The sequence below is a fragment of the Parasteatoda tepidariorum genome, chromosome 11 (genome assembly GCF_982258835.1).
Source record: "Parasteatoda tepidariorum strain Cologne lab strain chromosome 11, Ptep-v5.0, whole genome shotgun sequence".
Lineage (NCBI taxonomy): Eukaryota > Metazoa > Arthropoda > Arachnida > Araneae > Theridiidae > Parasteatoda > Parasteatoda tepidariorum.
Genome location: NC_141765.1, coordinates 88,206,510 through 88,219,352, shown reverse-complemented (window position 1 = coordinate 88,219,352; position 12,843 = coordinate 88,206,510).

The window sequence follows — 12,843 nt, the reverse complement described above, 5'->3', positions numbered from 1 at the left end:
CTGAAGAGCTCCATCATTTCCCCATCATTTCAAAAACTAACAATCAATTGCTCCATCATTATGATAATTTCCAGTCTAACAATTTTTTCAATACTTTTGAATGAAGTTCAAGAAGCAATTTTTTATCATTTACGTTTAGTCTATTGAATTCTTACGTGTCTTGCTGCTTTCAATTTTGTCAAAGACGTATCGATTTAATACTACAACAAATGAACAAAATAATGATAAACGTAACACTTCTATATTAATATATTTTTTCATATTTCTTCAGAACTACTTAACCAATTAATTTAAAACCTCAGAAGCGTATAGATTATGAGATTTCTCATACATATCATTGAAATTTATAGCTTTTAGAGGCTTGAGAGAACAACAGTGTAAACTAATGTTTTTGAACACCCTATGTCAAAAAATATAGCAATAAATTTGTAATTTGTGACTGTTATTTTGTTTATTATATGCAATAATTGCGCAGAATTTCGTAAGTCTAGATTAAAATTTTATGGAAATATATTCTTATGAAAAATAATTTTTTCTGTTTCACGGATTTTTGCTATAACTTTGAAAATCTTCAATGAAATTAAACAAAATTTTTAGAGCAGTTTAAAATTAATTATAAAGTTTTTGCCTTAAAATTTGAGAAAAATGCAAAAAAGCGTAGGACGAAAAAATTAGTTTTCATGAAAATGTCCATAATATCTCTATAAATATTTGAACTAGGCTTACGAAATTTTGTGTAGTTATTGCATGTAATAAACAAAATAACTGTCACTATTACTGTTCTATTGCTTCATTTTTTTAACATAAGGTGCTAAAAGGCATATTTTCCTTTTGTAATTTATTGTCGATCCCTCAAACCCCTAAAAGCATTAAACTTCATTGGTATGTATGGGAAATTGCATGATCTATACATTTCAGAAGTTATAAAGTTATTCTCTTCAGAAGTTATTAAAGTTATTCTCTAAAGTTATTCAGTTAAGAAGTTATTCTCTTAATATTTATGAAGAAATATGAAAAAATGCAATAGTATAGGAGTGCTTCCCTTATTTCGTTCACCCTCAGTGTGTTTATAGTGTCATACTCAAAAGCCTCTGATGTAGCAATCATATATAAATTCCAATTTTTTGAGTGATTTTTTATCGAACAAAAGCTTTCAAGAGATGCAATTTGTCTCGGATTTATAGTAAGACGAGAATAAAAATAAATTTGTTTGATAGGTGACTTTTTTTGCCAGAAATAGTAGTTGTCTAAATTGAGATAAAATTTTTGCCTAAATGGTCTTTCTTCCTGATTGAAACAATTTAAGAGTTAAACTTTTAAAAATTTTAAATGTAGATATATATATATATATATATATATATATATTTATATATATATATATATATACTACCCTAGACAGGAAGATGCGTTTTCAGCTATTAATTTTTTTTTTAAATTTCTCAAGAAATACTTAAAGGATTATTTTGTTACTTTAGAGATTTTTTGTTCATGCGATTTTTCATACTTAGGAATAAGATTTAAAGATTTCAGAGGTTTGAAAGACCTACAATAAATTACGAAGGAAAACAAGTATTTTTGAACACCCTATGGCAGAAAATTAAGCAATAAGCTTGTAACTTGTATCGATTACTTGAGTTGCATTTTTAAGAACTGCATAAAGTTTCGTAAACATGGAGTAAAAATTTATGGAGATATGGACATTTTTATACAAAATTAAATTTTCTGCTTTACGTTTTTTCATTATAACTTTATGGATATATTCAATGGAATTTAAAAAAATTGGAGCAATTTAAAATTAATTACAAAATTTTCAAATTAAAATTTTAAGAAAAATTCGTTAAAAACTGCCGGAGTTATGAATATTTAAGCTAGCTTCTTTATACTGGGCATGCACTAAAAAAATTTTAAATAGTTTTTTTCTTAATTTTGTAGCGGATCGTATTACACAACTAATAAAAAAATGTGATTCGAATATTTTAAAATATTCAAAAGTATCAAGCAATTTTCTAAGTAATTTTTGTACTTTTCAAAAGAAAACTCAAAACGATCAAGGATTTTCACAAATTTCATTTCATATTATAAGACAAAATTTAATAACAAATGATAATACCTTACAATAATCGTCCGGAAACTAATCTTGTTTAATAGTACGAGATAAAATTTGTGGATAATCCCTTATCGCTTTGAGCTCTATTTCAAAAAGTACAAAAACTACTTAAAAAATTGCTTGAAACTTTTTATATTTTTAAGATATTCAAATAAAGCGCTTATTAGTTGCAAAATACGATTTCCTGAAAATTTTTAGAAAACTTTTTCAAATTTTTTCAGAGCAGGTGCAGTATAAAAGAACCAGCTTAAATACTCATATCTTGCGCAGTTTTTAACGAATTTTTTTAAAATTTTAAATCAGCAATTAGTAATTAATATTAAATTTTTCCGAAAATTTTGTTTACTTTTTATAATTATGAAGTTACAGCAAAAATAAGTAAGGCGAAAAAAATTATTATTTTTTAAAAAAATCTCCATATCTCTATAAATATATTGTATGCTAGGTAAGTTCATGAATTAAAGTGAGTCGTATCTGAGAGGTGCACCTGTTATTCATGCTGTCAATAACAGGTGCACATTTTGCACCTGTTATTCATGCTGTCAATTAAACTATCGAAGAATCCTTGGTTGATATTGTTCTACTCCTCTCTCAAGACGATTTTCAGCTTTTACATGGTTTGGAGAGGGCGCGTTCTTATGTCTGTCAAGGGCATATGTCTTTATAGGATTCAGATCAGAGGAGTATACAGGCCATGGCATACTGTCAATATTTTTACTTTCTAGTGTGACCCATACCTTTGCGCACCTGTACGGCCGCCGCACATTGTCATCCATGAACAGAAAGTCTGGACTTACTACACCCCTAAAAAGAAAAGCAAGATTCGGAATAATCTCTCTGCTACACCGCTGCGATGCAACTCTATCTTGCTCAAAGATGTGAAGCGGTGTTCAGCCATTGTGCACAATGGCTTGGCCTTACCGATCACGCTAATGAACCTATTGTTGTGAACAACGTGCTCCCTCCTCTCTCTTCACACTAACTGGTAGCCAGAATCACTTGACATAGTGCATTGGAATTCGTGAAAGAACAATACTAGACCACTGCTAGTTACCCCAACCAGTAAGTTACTTACACCACCGTAATCTTTCATGACGATGGCGTGGTTAAAGTGGGATGCACCGAACAGGTTTCCGTGCATGCAAACCAACTTGATTTTATCGCCGTGAGATGGTCCTGGCAGAAACATGTGTACCGGTAGTGGTTGCAAGGTCAGCAGCTATCTGCCTATAAATGACTTTTTTTTTTTTTTTTTGCTACTGTAGATACAGATCGTTCCTTTTGAGGTGAGCTGTTACTACATTAGAGGAGATATTAGGGTAGAGATAGCCAGTCTATTGTTTGGGCTCAGCAAACTTGTTCAAAGATTACCTATTTGGCAAAAAAATTCATAGCTGGCGGACGCATCGTAAAGGATCGTATTTTTAAGAGTACCTGAAGATTTTTCTCTCTTTTTATTTATTTTGAATGCATTCCCAATTTTATTCGTGATTGCAAAGGATAAGTTTTCAAATCGAAATATATTATAATATGTTCACTGCATAAAATTATTTACTTTTAATTGCTTAGTTGTAAAAAGCTAATAACGTTAGTTAAATATGATTTTATCAAACAATGAAAAAAAAATAATGATTTTTTTGAATCTAAGATACAAACAGATTTGAACCTAAGATGTAAATTACGCGCTTGTAATTAATTTTAATCATAATTGCATAATTTTTTTTACTGAGATATATACTGAGAATTTTTTTTTACTGAGACGTATAATAATAAAAAAAATTAACAGGACAACTAAATTAGCAAATTTTTTTTATCGAATATATACACGGATATGCAATTCATCTTTTGCATAACTTTTTTAATGGCTTTAGTATTATTCAAGTGATAATTTTTCTTATAAAAACAAAATTTTTCATTTTTAAAATAAATAATGATATTTAGCATTATCATTTATTAATATTAATATTTTTGAAATAAATATGAAATATTTAATATTAGTATTACGTAATGCTCCACAATTTGGGGTTCTAGTTTGCCTGCCATGCGGTATTAATTAATTTCAACCAATGCATACAATTAACATTTTAGTGACTTAACATAAAATGATAAAAGTATTTAAATTAAAATTAGAAATTTTGGTTTTATTATTTGTCTCCTTACTTAAAAAAAGTATTACAAAATTCCTTATAAGAGCATACTCTATTTCTTGCTTAAAACATTGATAGTTCTCGACTTAATTAAAATTTTATATTAAAAAAAATTAATTGATGATCAAAAAGAGATAACCCTTCTTATTTTCAGAAATCAAAATAAAATACATATAATAATAATAAATTGCCACACCTTTGACAGCCTATAATAATTAGTTAATAATAGGGCCTATTATTAATAATAGAACCTATAATTACCTAGTCAATGTTTTCCTGAATAATAAATGTACAGTAATAAATATAAATATAAAATTTCCTAATGAATACCCGAACAATTTTTCCTACGTAATAAAATAATTTTCTAAATAATAAAAAAAAGTATTCTTCGACTTATAAATTTTATTTAATGGCTGAATTTATTAAAAGATAATTTCATTTTTGATCCAAAATTTTTTTTATTACAAGAAATGTACTTTTATATATATTTTTAAGTTTATACAACTAAAATATTGACCAAGAAGAGAATTAATTCCTTCTTATTTTCAGAAATCAAAATAAAATACATATAATAATAATAAATTGCCACACCTTTGACAACCTATAATAATTAGTTAATAATAGGACCTATTATTAATAATGGAACCTATATTTACCTAGTTAATATTTTCCTGAATAATAAATGTACAGTAATAAATATAAATATAAAATTTCCTAAATAAATATGAATATTCGAACAATTTTTCCTATTCAATAAAATAATTTTCTAAATAATAAAAAAAAGTATTCTTCGACTTATAAATTTTATTTAATAACGGAATTTATTAAAAGATAATTTCATTTTTGATCCAAAATTTTTTTATTACATGAAATGTACTTTTATATATATTTTTAAGCTTATACAACTAAAATATGTAATTAAATTTGCTTGAAGTTGTTTTAAAAAAATTATTTCAACGCATTAATATAAGTTATAGAGCTGAAATAAAAAGCGATTTATTTGCAAAATATTGGCGTGAAAAAAATGCGCCAAATCCGATGCACGCGTTTCATCGAAAAAGCAGTAAAAATATAGAAATATTTTTATCAATATGAAATTTAATTGTAATGAAAATACCTACAAATGTTAATTACATTATAATCTATTAATTTAAATATTAATATAAAAAAATAACAGCTATTTTGCTAGTTAAAAACCAATTTAATTCATTCCATGACCTGATGTGCTAACATACAAATTGCAAATAAATGTTTAAAAGTGAATGTAAAAGAATAAAAATCTTATTTGTGAAATGTAAAAGGCCCTCCTTTTATGAATTTTTTTTCACATCCGTATGCACACCAGTATACGACCATTTTTATTGAATTTTATTGTTCAAAACAAAGCTCAGCAATCCACCTCCATAATAAAAGACTGGGAATAGGGTTTACAGGAGGGAAAATCGCCCCCCGGAATCATGTTATAACGTTCTTTGCAACAAGGAAAGGAGGACTGGTTCTCTCTATGTAAATCACTCCTCTAAGGTTACTACAACGACCACCGGCGTGCTACCGCATAGTATTTCCACTTTCAGCGGTCTTTTTAATCGCGAGATAACACTTTTTGACCTTCCCATTATTGCGGCTACAGTGGTAACATTTTGACCTGCTTCCAGTCGTCTTTCATCCACGATCATAAAAACTGAAATAATATCTTGCTGACATTTTGCACTTAATTATTGCAATACCGCACTGAATTTCTCAAAAATAAATTCAACAACCTATGTTGCTATTTTGGTCAAATTTGTTATGAATTTTCGACTGAATGAAAAGAATGTTTTCATTGTCTTTATATAGATAACGGATACTGCTCTACCACGCCCTCTACGCTTTAGACTTGAGTTTTTACTAGGCTGTCAAGATCGCTACTTTGCCTAAATCAGTTGTTGCTTAGCAATTGTCCAGTAGTGTAGTTTATAGTGAAACTTTTGAAAAGCGTTTCTATAAAAATAAATAATTTAAAATCCCCGTTATTTAGAATGTGAAAAAAAAAGTTATGAACTAAAAAGCAAAATTAAGATTCTTTATTTTCTGTGGTTGATAAACAAACCCGCAAGTAGCGACAGCATTTTTAATAGGATAGTTTTATCAGTTTTATGAGTTCAGAAAATGTAGAAGTATATTTAATGCACTGTTTAATTTCCAATACATGAAATTTAAAAATAAACGACTTTTTTTTAAAAAAAATAAAAAAATAACTAAGTGCCCCTTTCGCAATATATAAACATTATTTTTTTTTACTCATTCGTTGTTAACTTCTCAAAACATAATTAAGAAGAAAAAAAAGTGAATACCAGAAAAAGTTACCAGTTCTCAGATTTATTGCACATTTTCCTTTAAAAAATTTTTACAGAATTAATAAAAATTAGAATCCTAATCAAGTGGTTTATCGCGAGTGAAAGAAATTTAGGAGCAATCAATGATTGAATAGAAAGTATCTCAAGCAGTTTTCAGAGGTCAGCAGAGGTTTAGATGGGGTCATCTACAATGAATACTCATTTCGAACCACAACAGTCATAGGTCAACTGAAGAAATTTCTCCCCTCTCATGTTTATATTTGTTTCAATTATAAAGCGGGAAGTAGTTTCTTTACTTTTTTCATATTTTTTTTTGTTTTGTTTTGTTTACATCCATGATGATACCTTTTAATGAAAGCAAATACCACGAATACTTCTTAGTATAAATAACATCAGAAGTAAAACTAAATTTAAATATTGTTCCCCAGTATAAATGAGCGAATTAAAAACAATAAATTGTATTTGAATACTAGCTAGAACACGCGACTCCTAAAAATTCGTCAAAAGTGTTCCATTGGTAGCAAACTATTTATCAAAGCAATTTGATGTTTTATGAATTATGCCATCACTTCAAGTTAGATAGCATTCATTTAGCATGAATTAGACTTTGGTACATACAATAAGTTTCCAAATTTTTCTGATGATCAAGGAGATTTAATAATCATCTCAGTTTAGAAAAAAAATAAAAAGTAATAAAAATTTTTTTAAGAAAACAAGAAATGCATTTTATTGCATGAATTTTACTACCACTTTAAAATTTTCGGTCTTTGAGACTACCACTTTAAAATTTTCGTCCCTCTAGTGAAGCATGAAATTAATTTATATATTTCTCAAAAATAATCGAATTACTATGTATCTAAGACAAATATTTCACCAAATCTTACAAAGGATAGGATATACTTTGTGCTATGCACACCAAAGCAAAAAAAGCACAACGTGAATAAAGCACAAATGAAAGTATGTAAATAGATAGTATATTCATTTATGTACTTTAATTTGTGCTTTATTTATGTTTATTAATATCTTTTTTGGTTTTTTTTTTTTTTTTTTTTGCCTTTATTTTACCAAACGTTACTAGACAAAATTAATTTTATTTCTATTCATAGAAGAAGCCTGCATACAAATAGCATTACTAAATATGTCAGCGTTTTTGAATTGCCTATCACTATATTTGCTACTTTCTGATAAAAAGTTAATTTAATAACCCCGTAATAATCATATAAAATCCTCTGAAAACTGTATAAATTTTCGCAGAAATAGTAATAAAATTTCACATGAAATGACTAGCATGATTTATTCCACTCTTTGATTACACTACACTTAAACTAAACCATTTTTTTAATTCGATATCATATCAGTATCAGAATGAAGCACTCTGTGAAGCACTAAAACAAAAGTTGAATAATTTACTAGGGTTTCGGGCCGAATACTTGTGAACAGAGCGATCATTTTTAAAACATAATTTTCACCTGTTTGTATCCATTTATGACGTTGTTGAGGGTTGTTAACAACATTAAAGGTAAGACATACATAAAAGATCGTATTTTTCGTTTAAAAAAAAAAAATTAATCAACTTTTTATAATCATTTACTCTGAAGAAGCATATAATTTTTTTTAATTGTCAAACTGTTCTCTTTCTTTTTTTTTTCTATAGATTCCACATTTGGAGGCGAAGATTTTCTTGTTTTTCTCCCACTAATTATTTTTCAACACTTTGCAGATACAGAATTCTGAGCGAAATGACTAGTAATAACATAATGAAATCTTAATTCTTAACATTTTTAACCAAATGATTTTTTTATTTGATTGTTTTATTGGGCAATCATCAAATTTCCGATCTAATGAATTACTGGATTTGCTTCATTCTTGAACGCTTTTCAATAAAACTATATAAAATATCACAGACATCTGCATCCGACATGAAAAACTGGTTTAGGGAATAAATCCTATTATCAAAAGATATCTGATTTTTTTTTATATTAAATTACTAAGTATTTATAATCTAAACAACAGCAACGTTTTAAATGTATAAAACACAGTCTTTAATTACATTATTAAATATTAAACTAAATAATAAACAAAATAGTATACGAATAATAAACAAATTATGGATTTTTTAGATATACTATTAATTTTATTTCAAACAATTTTTACTCACTTTTAATTTCAAAAAAGGCTTATAGAATTTTTATAAACTCTTATTTTTGAGCTTGAAATTTAATAATTTGGTTTGTATTTGAAACTCGAAAATTGCCCATTTATTCGTGGAATTGTTTATCATAATCTATGTATATATACAGTCCCTGACCAAATTTTTAGACGCACTATAAGATTCTGTCGCATCTTTTCTTTCGTTTCGGGCTCAGCTCGTCACCTGAATCAACTTTCTTCCCTATGCGTCGTACGTTAGCTTCAGAAACCTTCAACCTTCCTGATATTTTGCGGTTTAAAATTTTTTAGCATGTACGAGGGCTTTTTTTAACATGAAGAAAGATCGCCTTTTTTACCTATGAGGAAAATGTTCCAATTGATTATTTATACACTGCACACAAAATATTCAAGTAACCGCGTAGTATAAAACTGCGAAACAAATAAACACTGTGCATAAGCCCACAGAAACGCGTCAGCAACTGACGCACGCGAGAGCGTGACTGAAACCAGTTTGCACTTGTTTATGTTCGTGTATCAATTGGTTAACATTGTCATGCCAATACGTTAAAAATGAATAAAAATTGGAAATATATTAAAATCCCCTGAATAAAAGCCCATTACGTGCATGTCTAAATATAAAAGTGTTGCATGTAAACTCGTGCAAAACATGTAATTATTAAAAAAACTACAGTGCATTTAATAAATTGACCACGGACTGTATATATATATATATATATATATATATATATATATATATATATATATATATATATATATATATATATATATATATATATATATATATATATATATATATGTATAATAAATACAAAAAGGACAAAAAGAAAAAAAAAAGGGGGGGGGGTAATTATAAAAATAAAATAATAAGAAACCGGGAAAAAAAGTCAGAAAAAAGGATTATATAAATACTATCCCTTTTTTTCAGATTTTTTCCGGTTTCTTATTATTCTTATTTTCATAATTATTTTTCTTTCCCCTCCCTTTTTTTCATTGTTCTGTAACTTTTTCCCTGTTTTCCCCACATTTTTAACACACACACACACACACACACACACACATATATATATATATATATATATATATATATATATATATATACAGTGAAACCTCCTGTTATGGACACTCCTGCAAAACGGACGCCTCTCAATACGGACATATTTTTAATTCCCCGGAAATCTTCTATGAATAAACCATTACGTACAGTCACCCCAAATCGGACATTCCCGTAACTGGACGCGGACAGTCATTTTGATCCTGAAACCTTATTTTTTATCTCTACAAACCGGACACTACTTTTTCTAAATGAATTGCAAGTTAAAAAATGCAACTTTTCACCATTTTTAAAGCATGTAAATAAAACTTTTTGCCTTATCCATAACTAAAAATATTGTTAAGCTATTTCACCACCGAAAAATCAATCTTTCTCCTGTCACCTTGCCTTATCTTTGTAAAGAAAGGAGAGAAAATGGTACTGCACTCCTGAAATAATTCTGACATCGGCATCTTTTGATCTTTTCATCTGGACCACACAGGTTATGAGACCCCTCAAGTTGAAATGACTTCTCTCAATGCTTCTTCCCCATTGAAAATTTCTTTAATTTTCTTATCAATTTGAAGACTGTATTTAACACAACTGGGGTAAAAAAAAAAGAGAACAGAAGTATAATCTTTGAGGTGTTTATATAAATGAAACATTTATTCAGACACTTGATAGCTGATCAATTGTGAATAATCATCTCCATAGGTCCTCACGACTTACAGGTATGCATTACTTTTTTTTCTGTGAATCATGGGAGATTTATTTTCCAAGAAGGTATTAACCATGTTCCCTATCAAATGATAAGTAGGTGTAAGGGGATGTGAACCTAATAATTGAAACGGACTGAGGACAGTACGCTCCTATTTGGTATCATATGTCTAACTTGAGTATCTATGCTAATAGGAAAATTATCTTTATTTATCTGTAGCTACATCCAGAATTATGTATTTATATCAAACTTCTTTATATATTCTTTTTTATCATTCTTATTGTTCAAACAAATATTCTTGTAGATATTTACAGTATCCTTGTAGATATTATTTAATTACTTCTACACCTTTGAGAATATTCCAAAAACAATTTACGGTGTTAAATTTCGTTATTAGGGCACCCTTCCCGTAAACGGACAACTCTCATAAACGGACAAAGTTTTTGGTTCCATGAATGTCCGCTTAACGGAGGTTTCACTGTATATATATATATATATACAGAGATGCCAACTGCTCCGGACACCCCAAAATAATTAAAAAAAATAGTAAATAACCACAAAGTAAATTTTGCAAATATTTGTCTATTTTTGCTTGCTTTTTAGAAGGCATGCACGACATAAGTACTATAAAGTGATGATATATATAAGCCTACGAATTATTTAGAAATTGTGGTGGATAAAAATCTACTAAATTGAATTTATTAAACCAAGAATCACAATTGATAAACTACCACTTTAAAAAGTATATTTGCTGTCCGGAGCAAGTTGGCATCTCGTGTCTGTAAAATTTTGAGTATTTTTTTTTAAAAAAATGTTCTAACACATTTTTTGATACTTCTCAAAAAATTCTTAGTGAATCAGTTTGTATATTTAGTAGTGATTAGATCACGTGATTTCTCATACATATCAATGAAGTTTTTGAGATTTAAGGGATCGACAATAATTTACAAACGGAAAAAAAATTTGAGCACCCTATGTCATAGAATGTATTAATAAATTTGTAATATGTTACTATTATTTTGGTTATTATATGCAATAATTACACAAAATTTCGTAAACCTAGCTTAAACATTTATGAAAGCATGGACATTTTTATAAAAACTAATTTTTTTGCCTTACATTTTTTGCTATAATTTTGAAAATATTCAATAAAATTAAACAAAACTTTTGGATCAACTTAAAATTGATTACAAAATTTTTGATTCAAAATTTGAGAAAAAATTCGCTAAAAACTGCGCAAGATATGAATAATTAAAGTTGTAACGGATAGTTAATACGTTGCAACAGATAGCGCTATGCGCACAAACAAAAATAATAGCCTTTCGTTCTGACTCTTACTAAATGACACCCGAACCTTCCCGTTCTACCCCAATCAGTTTGGGTAAAACTTTAAGTTACTTTCTATTTTAGTCAATGTTATGTTGCTACTCATTATTGTAAAATGGATGTGTGAATGTATAATTAAAATACTGAGCTCTTCTTGATGGTGCTTCCTTCCATCCTCTTGTGTCCGTACAAAGTAGTTATTTTATACCGCGCATGCGCGGAAAAATGCAAAAAAAAAAATTCTTAATTTTGTAGTGAACCATATTTGGCAACTTATAAAAAAAGTCCAATTTGAATATCTTTAAAGTATGAAAAGATTCAAGCAATTCTCTAAATAGTTTGTTTTACTCTTTAAAAGGAAACTAAAAATTAAAAGGGTTTTTTTCACAAATCTGATTTTGTACTATTAAACAAGATTTTTCAACAAATGATAATACCTTTCTAAAAATCTTCCGGACAACAAAGTTTGATAGTTTGATGTGAAAGAAAGATACTTCCGTGGGGAATGATCCCCAAAAATGCCGGTGTCGGTTTAATAAATCTTGTTTAGTAGTACAAAATGAAATTTGTGGAGAACCCCTTATTGTTTTAAGCTTTCTTCTAAAGAATAAAAAAAACTACTTAGAAAATTACTCGAAACTTTTTGAATTTTTTAGATATCCAAGTCGAACTTTTTTTTTTTCACTTGCCAAATACGAATCACTAACAAATTAAGAAAAAAAAAATTCCGTGCATGAGCAACAAAGAAGAGCTAATTTAATTACTCACATCATGCGCAGTTTTTAAGAACTTTTCTCAAACTCTAAAGCAATAATTTTGTAACCAATTTCAAACTGATGCAGAAGTTTTGTTCAATTTTATTGAATATTTTTTAAGTTACAGCAAGAAAAAGTAAGACAAAAAAAAAGTCGCTTTTTAAAAAAATTTCCATATTTCTATAAATATATGAACTAGGATTGCGAAAGTTTGTGCAATTATTGCATATAATAACCAAAATCATGGTTATA